The sequence below is a fragment of the Ceratosolen solmsi genome, unplaced genomic scaffold (assembly GCF_000503995.2).
Source record: "Ceratosolen solmsi marchali unplaced genomic scaffold, CerSol_1.0 scaffold17, whole genome shotgun sequence".
In the NCBI taxonomy this organism is placed as follows: Eukaryota; Metazoa; Arthropoda; class Insecta; order Hymenoptera; family Agaonidae; genus Ceratosolen; species Ceratosolen solmsi.
Window position 1 is genome coordinate 1,363,643 of NW_011948445.1, and position 13,494 is coordinate 1,377,136.

Sequence of the window (13,494 nt, forward strand, 5' to 3'; positions counted from 1 at the left end):
GCAAAATATAACTCACTTGCAATATAAATTATTTATTAAATTTTTATTTATAACGATTTTAATTAAATTAGAATTATGCGAAATAATATCATAATAAATATCTTATTATTGATTTGATCTTGAATCTAATAGAAATTTTATATATTTTATATATGATGCTAAGTTTAACGGGATTCTATCCTTTTACTTTAGGATTTTATATTGTTCTTTATTATTGTAACTACATGATTAAATAACTAGCATACATATTAAAAGTTAATATAAAATTTTATTTTCCAAATATTAGACTCATAATAAAATAAAGTAAAGAGTTACATAATAAATATCTATTTCATACTTTTTTACCTTCTGAATTATATTGAAAAATAAAAATAATTTCAATAAAGTGCTACTAAAGCCAATAGAGTTATGCCTATAATTAAAATACACGCGGCAATATATAATTTTTATATTACATATCTAAATTAAAAAAATATATATGTAAATGATAATTGTAGAACATTGCGCTTGACATGTATTTAAAATAAAATAAAATACAATAAAGTGAAAAATTAAATTTGATCGACAATACAAGTCGTTGCCATTTAGATCTTATTTCGCGATTATTATTGAAGTCATAGTCTAGAAATTTTTATATTAAAAATAAATTACTTTTATCGATTATATTATTATTTGATTGAATATTAATGTGTTAAAACAGTATATAAACAATAATTTAATTAATAATCGATGATTTGAATGAGAATAATGTAAATTATAAATTAAAAGGATAAAAAATTATATATTTATTTTTATAAAATTTGTTAAATTAATTAAAAAGTTTTTTCTTTAGAAAATATTTAAAATTATTATATATGCATGTATTTTATAACTTAGTAAAATTGGAATGTGCACTTAGACATTTTCAAACAGCCAATAATGATTATTTTTAGATTTATATATTACCGAAATTGATTTCTCATATATTACAGAAATACGATTTTGAACTTAATTTAAGCGATAAAATTTACAGTAAATTTAATATCTATATTTATTGGCTCTTTATAAAACAAAAATGCAATCTTTTAACCATATGAATATGTTATATCTTCATATAGCTAAAGTATAATAAAATATTTAACCAGTAAATATCATGTAAAGTAATGTAATAATATATTGCTTATATTTATAAATTTATAAATTTAGGTAAGTGTATTTTTTGATATTTTAGGATACAATTTAGAATATTGTTAACAAACATGAATGTAAATAGCAAATCTATATTTTACTGATAAAATAAATATTAAATTGAAGTTTAATTATAAAATATCAAAGTGTATTATTATTTTCATAATAAATTTTTGTATTTAATTAATATTTTGATTTTTTAACTTTCCATATTATATTTTTCATACAATACATAAAATATCCTCCAGAAATAATTTGTATTAATATTGTAATGTATTCTAGATTTAATATCGTATGATATATGATATATAAGTTATACTAAACTAAAATATATATAACCTAACATATATTTTTTTATCATACCTCACATCTTAATTTGAAATACAATTCCTGGTTTTGTATACTCTATGCAATTGCTATTGTGATTCTGTTATTCTATAATATTCATGCATGAATTGTAGGATTTGAAATGTTTGTTAAATAATATATGTTCAAAGTGTATATTATATTAATTGCAGCTAAATAATTTCTATAGATAAATTCTTTAGTTTAAATACGATAATATATTTAGAAAAAAATATATTATTAATTAACATAGAAACTTTAATACTAATTCAATACTATTAGTGAAAACATTATTCAATATTTTTCTTACTTATTTTTTATCCTTGCTATTCATAACTTGTTACCTAAGACATATCCTTTACGTTAATCCTTACTTTTTCATGAAACATAATATTATATTACATTGCGTAGAATTTCTTCATATGGAATAAATAATAAAAATATCATATAAAATAAATATTATATTAATTACATGAAATAAATTAGACAAATTTAAATTGAATTTAAAGTAGATAAAAAATGTTTTTTAAATCTTCTAAAGGTTATAAATAAATTAAAATAAGTTATTAATATTTTTTTAACAAAATTATTTTATAAAGTAATACCAATGTAAAAAAAATCAAATCATAATCTAAATCTAAAATTGTATAAAATTTTATATTAAATCTTACATTTTCTAAACTCTAAAAATCATTCTGACGTCACAATCTATAATTGAAAACTGAATTAAAAACTTGAAACAATTTAGAACGATTGGTAATAATGTTATCAACTGCAATTTACTATGTTTAATCTAAGATTATAATTTATTTATTGCTGTACAGTATGATTATTTATATAATTATATGATATATACATATATATAATTATATATACTTCAAACAAAAAGTAAAACACGAATAATATAATTCAAAAGCTAAAAGTATATTTAAAAAATATTCGGAGTTGTTTCCAAGACTCAATGAATTATTCATAAATTCATGCATGTATAATGTGTATAAAGAAAATACTAATTTATTATATTTAACATTGAAAGTTGTAATATAGTTTTTCAATATGCAATATTAATAATTATAATATTAGCAAAAACTTTATATTTTAATATTAGATTGCAAAAAAAAAAAAATACAAAAAACTTATAAATCTTAAATAAACATAAAATTCCTAATATGTTAATTAAAAATATTTATGAATGTGAAAATATTATAAGAAAAGGATTATTTAATATTATTAATATTGTTGATATTATTCAATTATAATTAATTATTAAATGTATCCTAATTATCTGTAACTACTATGAAAGTATGAAAATCTTTGATATATAATAATAAAATAATCAATTTCTATTTTAAGTATTTTAATATTTTGTTCTAGAATATTGAATAATTGAAACATAAATAAGAGAACTCTAATGCAAAATAATGATTATAAAAAAGCAACATTATTTAATTGATTTATCATGTTATAATAAAATAAATATTGATACTGATTGTCTCAAGATATGAGATTGTTTTAATATATTTTTTATATAACTACTATAATAAAATTTAACCGTTTTAGAAATAGAATTTTAAATCTTTTCAATTATTTATAACAGAAAAAACTAAATCGATAGTTACAAAAATACATTAGTTTAAATGCAATATGTAGAATTAATTATATCGCAATAATAATATTTATAAGGTAAGAAGAATAAACTGTATATAGACATATATATGCATAAGATATATAAATCACCACTATTACTGACATCTTAAATGCCGAAAATTTCAAAACTGTAGTAATCATATAAAATACATAAAATATAATATATAATAAATATAAAATTAAAACTCATACATGTTATTCTATATTATTCAATATTTTTACATGTAAAGATGTTGTAGTTTCACAAATTTTACTCTCATGTAAAATGAACTATATCATTTTATATAAATAATATCAAAATGAATAATTTTTCAAAACCAATAACTAAGAGAACATTTATCGTTATTTAAACTAGTAAAATTTTCATAACACTTAACTTGATAATGTAATAAATATAATTTTTTAATCATTAAAAATACTTAGAATAAAGTACATTTATTAATAAACGTAAGATTTTATATAAAACTAATAAATATATATTAATACTTTTATAAAAATAAAAAATGTAATAATTAATTGTACAAACTCTTTTATTTTTATTTTTAATAATAAATTTTACTGTTTTATCTGATTACTTACGAAAATAAATGTAAATAAAGTTATGTTAATTAAATTTTGACATAAACATGTATATTACAGGATATATACAGGATTACATATATTATATATAATTTTATATGTAGAATTGCATAAATTATATATAAAATTACATACTGTATAACGAATATAATATGTAATATTATTTGTAGCATTACACAAATTATTCAGTATAAAAATATTACTAACATACACATTTATAATAAATAATGTTAAATATTATAGTAATATTTAATCAGAATTTATAACTAATTTTTTCAATATTACTTAATATTTTCAAATATTGTTAATTTTATATTGACTTTTAAAATCTATGTTAAAATGAGATATAAAATTAATTCATGGAAATAAAAATTAAAAAATAATCTAACAAATAAGGCTTAAAAATTACATTTTTGTGAAAAAATTACATGAGAAAAATGCTTTTTCTCATTTGAATTCAATATTAATAAAAAATAGATATATATATATATATATATATTTAAATACAATAAACTTTATATACAATAAACATTTTTATTATACTAAACATTATAACAAATGTAATTTTTATTGTATTGTCATTTTGTAAAGAATTAAAAATTGAATGTAGCTAGCAATAAACATATCTATTATATTAAAATAAATTATAAAATATTATAGTTATTAGCTTTATTCGAATTTCCTCGTTTGAAAAGCATTTATATCATATAAAAGTAAAAATATTTATTGTAATAATAAATAATTATACCATAAAATAATCGTATAAACAAAATTGACTAAATAGTATCAGTTAATATAAATTTTATATGAGCATGAAAAAAATTAACAAATGTAAGCTATTATAAAAAAATTATATTCAAATTAATTTATTTAATACTAAATTTTATCGTATATTTTATAAATGATTATCAAAAATTAAAATATAAATTTTATCGAATCGAATATATTCAAAATATATCAAATACAATTTATCAAGTTTTAAACATGAAATGTTTACGATAGTCTTACGTCACCAATTTATACACACTTGCGCATGCGTTCTTATCCTATAAGAAATCAAATTCAATTTTCAAATATACAATATAAAAAATTATATTGAAAATTCGTTAATTACATATAATTACCATTGTACAAATACGTATTTTATTATTTTATTTAATATAATTTTATAATTTAATTAAAATATAATACCATCCACTTATTTTAATCATTCATCTGTGTTAATGAGCTGATAATTTATGTAAAAGATAATTCTAGATAAAATACTTACCTTTTCAACATAGAATTTTATATAAATATAAAAATTTTGTATAAATTCTTTTGTATATATTAAACAATTTAATTAATTGTATCAATAATAATTTCGTATTTGAATAATTAACAATTATTTACAATTCATTGAAGAATGTATATTATTATCAACTATATTAAAAATACCTTATTCTTTTATAAATATTAAATAATTATTCATAAAAGTTATTGATTGCTATGATTGATTTTTAGGAAACTATAATATATTGTGACAAATACTAAAATAAATAAAATAATTTTTTTAAGTATAAGAAGTAAAAACTAATTATTTACTATTAATCTGTTATTAATATAAATATAAATAAAGCAATACCTTTCATTAGACAGAAATTTACCGAATGTATAAAAAAACTACTGACTATTAGTTAATTAAATGTAATATATAAAGAATATAAATAATTATTATTAAATAAATACAGAAGCATTTATATGGATATAGTATTTAATTACAAATTATTATTTTAATTATCTATTATAAAAATATGTAACATAATTTAAAACAAGTACTAATAAACTTATATATTTTTTAATACTATTTATTAAGAATTTGAAAAAAAGATTATATAATAGAAGTAGCAGTTTACTAAATTTCGACATAAATATTACATAAAATAAAAATGAATAATTAATTACATTAATAAACATATAAAATGTAGAAAACTAATAAACCAGATTCAAATATGTAATTTAAAAATATATTTAAATATTACTTTTAATTATGAATATTAAAAGTTTTTAAAATAATTCCATATATTTGAAAATCACTTTCTTCGTTGTTTGAATCACTCGGAGATTTCAACGCTCGCGTTGTCCGTCGGACATAAGACTTAAATATGAAGACAACCAATTCCAAATTTATATAAATAATTACTTTTCATAAAAAATCGCTTATTATTATACAAATAAATGGAATATTCTATAATTATAAAGTACATTTATCATATATATATATATATATATATATGCATGTTTTCATATTTCAATCTTACGCAATATAATGATATTTAAAAGCTGTAACTGTAAATGATTAAAAAATTTCAAGTAATAATCAACATTTCAAATACGAATATGATATATAAATTAATAATAATTTGGCTACTAAGAAATTATATATATAATTAGCATTAAGTAATACTAATTTATGAAAAAATATCTAACTTAAAATTTTAACTAGTAACCAATTTTATTTTATTATATATTACAATTTACCTGAAGACATAATTTACGTAGATTAATTTAGTTCTCTGAACAACTGCACTTCGTGAACAATCACTGAACTTAAAACCATTTATTAATGGAAGTAATTAAAATATCTAAAGATTTACACTAATATGACATAAAGAAAAAAGATCACAGCACAAGTTTTATTTCACAAAACTTTTTAAACGATGACTATAACACAATAATGATAATAGCAATCCATTCGAAATGTGAATCGTAGATCTTATAAACGAGTTATCAATATTTAATCTGGCACTTCGACTATCACATTCAGCAAAGCGCATACAGGAACAATTGTTGATCACGAATTTGCAAGTAATTGTTAATTTATTGAATTAAAGACATTTAATACTGCCTTGGAACATACATAGCAAATATGGAAAATCTCTGTCTAAACGTAAAAGAACGGATATATGGTCCTGTTTTTGAATATAATTATGAAATCGAAAAATAATGAAAAATGACTATACCCTCCATCAAAAATTAATTAAAAAGCCACCATAAAGTCATGACAATTGGCGTGAGAGTATTATATTGTTGTTCTTCAATGCATTGATAACACTTAATTTAATAATTTGCACTTATTGTAAATAAGTTTAGTTTTCTTGGTTTTCATTGTTTCTTTATCTTTCATATTTAAAATAAATTAAAATACGTTTGTGCAGCTCAACATGATACCAATTAAATTTATATAAAAATGATAGTCCATGTAGACATAGTAACTCATACACAATAGTAATTGTACTGTTTCTTTAGGAATATTTTATTGGTCTCTTTTCGAATCACTATATATTTTTAATTAGTGTTTTATATTTAATTAAAATGCACATAAATTAACAATTACAACAGGTACTTGCAATATTCGCATAGATATATAGAAAATATGCCAAAATAATGAGTAATATTTTAATGATCAAATGCCGGACAGCGAAGTGCCCAGGTCGGGTCGCGCTGCCGAACTGTTCGCTCCCCGCCCCTCCGTGTCGATCTTGCGCCCCACCAAAATCAAAAAGTCTTGCATTCTCCCTTCCCCACTTGATGATTCTTCTATCTGAGAGGTACAGGTTCACCAGTAGGGGAACTTCTGGGTGGAGCGTTAACGCTTCTACAAGGCGTGGCTTCAAAACTCTAGTCACATTGCCCTTCCACAACTTCAACCGATAGGGGAGAGCGTCTCACGCCTTTGTTCCCCACTTACGCATACCTACAGCAACACTCATAAAGGACAGATAGTCAGCTACAGAGAAGGAAAGTTGTTGAAGGATTTCGCCTGCGACACCACATTTTCTTAAAAAACTTTCTAGATATATTTCTTATAATATCCCTCTCTTTTTAATAATTCTTTCTAAAACTAAAAAAATAATATAAACCGTTTTTATCTCTTAATTCTTTATAATTTATAAACTTTATTATTGTGTTAAATATATTGTTTCATCAAATAATATCATTAAAGAATAAAATAATATCATCCGTTTAATTTTTTTCTTTATTTTTGTTTTTAATGTATCTTTATACATTAAATTTGTTTATTGTAAATTATTTATTAAAGTTAGAAGAATTTCAATAAAAAAAAGAAACAATATACTTAAAATAATATTAATCAAGTAAACAAAATTTTTTTTTTAATATATTTCTTTAATTAAAATAAATACGCTATTTTACAATTGATATATTTTATTTAGTTGTATTTACTAACAAATAATAATGGTCTCAGAAAATAAATATATTTAAATAATAGATTTAAATTAAATATAAATTTTTTTTAATCATTTGAGTAGAATATAATTTCATTCATTATACTATTAACACATTAAATTTCTTTGATAAAAAAATGTTGAAAAATTAATTCAAAATAAATTAAATTAAAAACAATAAAAATCATATGCACTTTATAACAATATTGATTTTAATAAAAAATCCTTTAATTCAAAGCAATCTCTAATATGAATAATTATATAAAATTATATAATATTGGAGTAGTCATAAGCTATTTTAATTTTCGAAATAATTACTAAAAATAATATTTTTTATTCCTGTATTAAGCTAAAAATAGTTCCTTACGTTTAAAAGTAGATTGAACTAACATTTTTATAGCTAACAGGTTTTGTATAAAATCAGCTGAGTAACGATAATCAGATTTTCAAACGGCCGAAAATGTTTGAAATTATGATTTTGAAGTTAGTAAGATAAAAAATTAAATAATTCTATGAGTTTTGTTAAGTTTTTGTTAATATATAATGTAATATTAATAATATATAATTGTTAATATATAATATAATAATAATAATAATAAAACAAATACTTTATTATTTTTTTAAATAGTATAATTGTAAAATATTTTTAATTAATTTGTGAAAAAATAGTATATTTCCATACATCATAATTTAAAGATTTTAAATTAAATAATATTTTGAAAGAAATTATAATAATTTAACGTATAAAGCCAAAAACTTATAAATGAAATTTATAATAAAATTCATCATCAATACATTAAAGATACGTAATTTAAAATGGAAATGGAAATTTTCTTAAAATTTTTATTTAATTTAGTTAATAATTGACTAATTTTTTTTATATTAATAATTTAAATTAAAAGTATATATTTCTTACCTACTCACTAGTGGGATATTTAGTAATTGAATATATACTAAAAAAATACCATTTATATATGGAATTAATTAAAATTAGTAATATTTATAAAAATAAATTAAAAAATCAGATATTTATTAGAAATAAAAACTAGTCTATCATAATAATCTTGAATGTTTTTTTTTAATTAACGAGTTTTAGACTAGTCATAAAGCTATTTTATAAATTAAATAATTACATGAAGAAAGTGATACTAGTCACAATGCGAATGACGTGGGAATAACGATGAGAATGAAGATGTGATTAACGATGACGATGGCGTTAAGATTGATGATGCGGTTGATGGTGTAAATATAGATGACGACAATGATTAGAATGATGATAGCAATAAAAATTATATTGCGAATGATAATATGGTTGATGATGACGAACATATGAATGAAAACGATAATATGAAAGCTAACATTAGTCTTGTTGACTATTTCTATAACCGCGAAGATAAAAGACAAAATTAAAGAAAATTTATAATTTCTTAAATAATAATTTCTGATGATAATATTTTTTTTACTGCAAATAAGTAAAAATGAAAAAAGTAGCATACGTACTAGCGATCGTATATTACAGTAATTTTAATATATATTCCTTATAATTAATATTAAAATAACCGTGTTTACATCAAAAATGCTTTAAATGTAATTAAAATCGACATTCTTATATTAGATATAAACAGTATTTATGTAAGATATAATGGTACAGAAATGTTTAAAATAATAGTTTAAAATGTATAAAGCCTTATCTAAAATTATTTAAAGAATACATTTAATTTTATTAGCATTATAATATTACCTTAAGCTTTTATATAAATAATAATTTATGTATATATTAATAAGCTATATGATAATATATGTGGGTTCGTATTCGGGTGTGTGTATATATGAATCACATTTTTAATATGAAAAATGTTTGAAAACATGGTTAATTTTTAATAATACAAGTTAAATTTAAAATTTATAATAACTTGTCAATAATATTACTCGTTGAGCATTTATAAATATATGATTGTGTATATATAAATATTTGATGTGATTTGATTGAAATACATCTAATGAGTATTTTGAAGATGAAGAATAAGGATTTTAAACTTATATATTAAATTCTCATAGTAATATATCAAACTTAAAATTTAGTTTATTATTGTAAAGAAAAAATGGTTTATATCTATAATGAAATCATAAATGTTTATAATTGATTTATAGATTACTGCAATTAATTGAAAAATTTAATTATTTAGCGTCAAATTTGTCTACGTAAGTACAATAATTTATTTCAAAATGTCAATTAATGTAATTTTCACCTTAAAACAAGCGTATACATTCAGCAGTCAACTTGTTACATCCAACTAACTTCTTAGATTTGACATAATTAAATGTTACACTAATAATCAATGTGAAAATAATATTAAAAGCAATCTTTAAAGAATAAAATACTAATATTCATGCTATAAAGTCAACTAAAAAATAATAATATAAGTAATGTGTATGTAGTTATGAGTTTTAATATTTTTTATATTTTATTGTGTAATAATCTTATTTTTATGTACATATTATTAATTAGATACAATAGAATAAAAATAATTATTTTAAATTTAAACATAGAATATAGATTATTACAATTAATATATTTTATGTAGTAATGATATTTATAATATAAAATTCATATATTCATCTCATTCATTCATTTATCTCATATAATTCATCATTTACGTATTTATTACACAACATACAGTTGAACTATCACTGTAAGTTTTATTTCAACTTATTATTCTATATTATTATATATTGATTTCAATTTAATTAAACTTTTCATTAATCTTTTTATAACTATAAAATATGTATGTTTCAAACTCTTTTCATTTTAATAATAGAAATATATTGATACTATTAAAATTTTTGATAATTTGTATCCATAACTATTACATATTTAACAATTGTAAGTGATTGCGATATAACAACGTATCAATAAATTAATATATATCGTAATATTCTATCATAATATATCATGATTTCATACTCCGATTATAGCATTTTAACATTAGTAAATTATCTTGAAGCTCTACAATTTAATATAAATACATTTATAGTATATTTATCATTTCATTTCATTGATAATATTGAAATAAACTTAAAATAATTTTAATTAATTATTTATGTGTAAAAATGAATAATTTAGATGATACAATGTATATAAATTTTTATCAATTTTAACTAATAAAAAATATATAATTAATTTTTTATTTGTTAATAAGCAAATTTTGATTTATAAATATATATATTCTAATAAAATGAGATTTTAAGTTAGATATTTGAAAAGTTTAAGTTAATGTTTAAAAATTATTTTATATGAAGTTTTTTTATAACTTTTATAAAAATATTAAAATTATAATGATTAATTTTATAGTAAAATATTATTAAATAGACGATGCCAATATTGTAAAATATGATATTTAATGCTTTTATTACACACTATCAGGAAACGAAAACATTTTCTTATGAGCGGTCATGTTTTATCATATTTCTTATGATATTTAAAATTATAGTAAGATGACGTACTTTTAGTAATATATTTTTAAAAAAGATGACAGAAAATTCAGATCATATATAATATAATAAATATTTAACGGATCATACAGAATAATAGGGATACAATAGAATACAAGTTTAGTTTTAATTATTAAGATAAGACATATTACATGTCAGGTATGAAGGTATGAAAACAAAAGCTAGATTATGAAAGAGAATAAGATAAAATAAGGATAAAAAATAAGATAATTAAGTATAAATCAAAAGAAATAAATAGTAAGAGAGTACCTTTTTAGGTAGATTTGAGTGCATTTTATTGATTATTCATTTATTTTACTTCTAGAAATAACAGTACTGATACATGATATAATAATGAACATTATTATTTTAGATTTATAATTTCACATAGATATATTCTTTATTTATAAGTATTTTTAATAAATAATTAAACATATACTTTAAATTATTATATTTCTTCTTATTTCGTATCCACTTCATTGAATGCAATATCTTATATCAATCATAATAAAGTTTGTAATCCATATTTCTAATACGTGGATTAAAAGTGAATGCGTGAAGCGAATGTGTGAAAATTCTCTTTTAAATATTTTTCAAATATTTTTGAATTTAGAATACAATGTTATTCTAATAATGGATTCTTTTCAACTTCCATTTTTTCTAATCAAAATATTTTATAAAATCTTCGTATGTAATTTTTATGTTTTAAACATTTTTCATTTCTTCTATATGTTTCACATTTTTATAAAATTTATATAAATATTATTAAATAATTCATTAATAAAAGACAAATTTGTTAGATCATTAATTATTGAATTTGAATAATCGTGAAAATTTATATTTATATATAAATTTCTGTATCTCGTATATAAATTTCTCTTAAGTATATAAAAAATAACTTATCCTTCTTTAAGTATCTTTGGTTTGATTACGATATTGTAACTAAATAACTGTAAAATCTATACGAATTAATAGCCGGCATATGATACTTTCAATAGTTTTTCTTTAAGTAATCCATTTGGTCTTGGTTTATATTTTATTAATTGATTCTTTATTAATTACCTCGAAGTTAAGTATATTATATCTTTATTACCAGTGATTACTCAAGTATACGACGGCTAAATTGTATTATTCATATTTCTTATATACTTCATAATACATTCATATTTCTTTTTTACTTATTTAAAGAAATTACTAAATACTTTATTTAAAGAAAATAATTAACATTTTGAGTCTTTCATTTCGAAATTTCATGGTATAAATTTTGTTTGTTTTTATTTTTCTTTTAAATACCTTTTTTACGTATAATTTGAATGTTACGATTTAATAATACAATTTGTGTATGACAACTAATGATATACGATTTACAATATCAAAATTTATGAATTTAAATTTGTATTATCATTGTTATGCTTTTTTCAACTCTCCTTTTTATTACAATAATAATAAATTTTTATTTATCGATTTATTAATAATAGTATTAGTAAAAAAAAATAGTTTTAGTTGCGAAAGTAGTATATATTTTTATGTATATAAAATTATAAATATAACATTTACATTGTACACATACTTACTTTTACTTTAATATCATATTTTTCTATACTTGTGATTACCACATTAAAAATGCTATCTCTACCAAAAATATTTCTTGCATTCATTTATAATTAAATTAAAACATTTATACTAAACTTATCAATATTTTTAACATTTATCATTCTAATCTAATATAATTATTTATAAATTCTAATAATGCATACATCATTATTTTTCTATTATAAAAATGTGTCCTTTAATTTCCTTGAAATGTTTTTATTTTATTCAAAATTTTCATTTAGACAATTAATAATTATCAAATTATTAACTACAATTAAAATTATTTTTAATGCTGAAATATAGAGTGGATTTTTGGTATACGTTAATTTTTATATATGTATATGTATATATATTTTTTATATTTATGTATGTATACGTTTATTTATACGTATTTCAAAATAAATAAATAAATATCTGGTATAAATATATATCATATATATATTTA

The 13,494-nt window shown here is 18.8% G+C and overlaps 1 long non-coding RNA gene across 1 annotated transcript in view; it reads right to left on the bottom strand.

Moving 5' to 3' along the window:
• Nucleotides 1-6,348, bottom strand: part of LOC105366125 (uncharacterized) — a 28,109-nt gene extending 21,761 nt beyond the window's left edge. Inside the window, exon 1 of the long non-coding RNA XR_912992.1 lies at nucleotides 6,259-6,348. This is a non-coding gene — a long non-coding RNA (uncharacterized LOC105366125). The remainder of the gene's footprint in view (nucleotides 1-6,258) is intronic.
• Between the last annotated feature and the right edge of the window lie 7,146 nt (nucleotides 6,349-13,494).